Source organism: Octopus bimaculoides, chromosome 8 (assembly GCF_001194135.2).
Source record: "Octopus bimaculoides isolate UCB-OBI-ISO-001 chromosome 8, ASM119413v2, whole genome shotgun sequence".
NCBI lineage: Eukaryota > Metazoa > Mollusca > Cephalopoda > Octopoda > Octopodidae > Octopus > Octopus bimaculoides.
Window position 1 is genome coordinate 52,643,705 of NC_068988.1, and position 3,063 is coordinate 52,646,767.

Consider the following 3,063-nt stretch of genomic DNA (forward strand, 5'->3'; position numbering starts at 1 on the left):
CACACACACACACACACGACGAGCTTCTTTCAGTTTCGTCTACTAAATCCACTCACAAGGCTTTGTTCAGCTATAATAGACACTTGAGCAAGGTGCCACGCAGTGGAACTGAACCCAGAACCATGTGGTTGGGAAGCAAGCTTTTTACCAAAAACAATTCAACGTTATGCTGAAAAATTATAACAATACTTATTGTAGAGTACGCATTTATTGTACTTCCACAAGACCAGGGGCGACCGTAAAATATATGTGTTGTATGTACGTATGTATGCATTATGTATGTATTTAATATGTATGTATGTATTATGTGTGTATGTATCTATGTATGTATTATCGGACACAGACTGTGTGTCGTTAGCCAGCTGGAGGAGATGTCTTCCTGGGGCTATAAACAACAGTAGCATTGTCCTGTATAGGATGCCACACTTAGTTGGCAAATATATTTTATGATTCTGTACTGCTACTGTTTATATCTCTCTCAGAGATTTAATATAACAAATCTCTCTCTTTTACGAAATCAGTGACAGTGAGTCGTTAGAAAAGCATATATTATTTTGCGAGTGGAATGAGTTTTCATCACTAGCCAGTGATTATCACATGCTGAGGACGGGCAATCTCCCAGTAACTCGGATCCTTGTGTATCACGTAAGGCTAGAGATTGGAGCAATGACCTCTCTCGCAAATACTAATCGGACACAGACTGTGTGTCATTAGCCAGCTGGAGGAGATGTCTTCCTGAGGCTAAAAACAACAGGAGCACTGTCCTGTATAGGACGCCACATTTAGTTGGCAAATATATTTTACGATATATATATATATATATATATATATATATATCAGGTCATTAAGAATTAAATGTCCGGTTTTGAACTGAAAGTTTATTTTACTTTATCTCAACAAAAAGCAATGCAGTTAATCAAAGTATGCACATAAATTATCAACACAATTTTGCCATTTTATCGGTAGCTTATTTATGCCGGCAGCGAAGAATTCACAAAAGGCTGTCTTTGGATCTTCTTCAGATTTGAAGTTTTTACCTTGGAAAAAGTTGTCTAATGCCTGGAAAAAGTGATAGTCAGTTGGTGCTAGGTCCGGTGAATATGGTGAATGGCAGAATACTTCCAAGTTCAGTTCTTGTAACTTGAGTAGCGTCCTTTGTGCAACATGTGATCGAGTATTGTCTTGCAAGAGAATTGACCTGTCTCTATTGACTAATCTCGGTTAATTGCAAGTTCACTCACCATTTTATCCAGTTGGTTGATGTATACATCCGCTGTAATTGACTTGCCAGGTTTCATGAAACTGTAGTGAATGACACCAGTACTGGGCCACCAAACAGACACCATTAGCTTTTTTTGGTGAATATTCTTTTGGGGATTGTTTTGGCACTTCGTCTCTATCCAACCACCGTGCAGAATGGTTGCTATCGTTGAAAAGAATCCATTATTCCCTACACGTAACAATAAGATGCAAAAATGGTTCTTTTTTATGCCGTGACAGCAAAGAACAACAAGTTTGAAGACGACGTGTCACCTGATGCTCGCTCAGTTCGTGTGGTACCCACTTATCCAGCTTATTTACCTTGCCGATTTGTTTCAGATGGTCCAATACAGCTAGAATCGAAACATCAAACCTTGCTGCTAACTCACGTGTAGTTTGAGAGGTATCTGCTTCCACTACAGTTCCCAGCTCATCATTATCCACCTTGCTCTCAGGTCTACCACGAGGCTGATTTTCAAGAATACAGTCACAAGACCGGAACTTCCAAAGCCATCGATGCACAGTGCGCTCATTCGTTACATCTTTACTCATTGATGTTTCGAGCTGTCTGGGATGCATTGGTTCCACGACGGAACTCATATTCATAAGCAACATGAATTTTTAATCCATCCATGGGTTCACGAAAATTGATTTACAAGAGAAAACTCACAATATAATCAGACATCATGAATTGCATTTCGAAAAGTGATGATGCAACTCTTCAATGTTGTAAAACAAAGTATTCTCAGGATTAAACATTAGAGTTAACAACTGTCAAACTTGGTGCATAAGAAAATCGGACATTTCATTCTTAATGACCAGATGATCGCTAGCCACTACACATACTTTATTTTCTCTCCTTATTTCTTTCTGTGTTCCATTCTGTAGAAGAGCGTAGGCTCGAAACGTTAAAGACTTCTTCACTTCCCGAGCGTTAAACTAAAACATCTGTTTGTTGTCTACACCACCTGTCTTCACCTTTTGTTTTTTTTTCGTGAATTATCCCTATATGTATGTATGTATGTATATGCACACATTCGCGCGCGCGCATACACACCCAAATACACATCAGTTTTTCGACCAGCATTATGAATAGCAATGGCAACTATCAACCTAAGGTAGACAATTGATGTTTGTAAACATACATCAATCATTGCTTATCGAGATAAAAATATACTGAAATAAACAGAAACACAAAATAAACAAAAATATATTTTAAAAAGAAAACATTTACAAAATGTATTTGCTTGTGGATTGTGAAAAAGAGAGATGGATTAACGAAACAGACAGATTAAGATGATCGTATTAATCCCCTTATAGAAAAATATTTCTTCAGCTCTGAGCCTAGAGCTCGGAGCCCAGAGCCCGGGGAGAAGCGATCTGAATAGGCCAAGATAGACGAAATCTGTTTAATTAATGTTTTAATTGCATGGTTATTAAGGATTATAATGATAAGATAATGAAATTATATAGGCACAAATGAGTATGTGATATGATTCCATCTCATCTGATTAGATCTGTTCTGTAAGTTGCAGGGATCTGAGACTGGATGGTAGAGGATGGTGGAGAGTGCTGGTTGTGGCGGTGGCCGTGGTAGTAGTTTTGGTGGCTTGGTGGGTGGGTCTTTTGTTTTAATCCAAGGGGTAAGATTTCTGCTTCACTGAAGATTATTCCAGTAAGGATAAAGAATACTCCATGTACATTATTCTACAACGACAACTGTCCGAATGAATTTTCGTTGAACGGTTTGGGCCCTCAGAACGAACTGACGAACACACACACGTGTGTGTGTGTATATATATA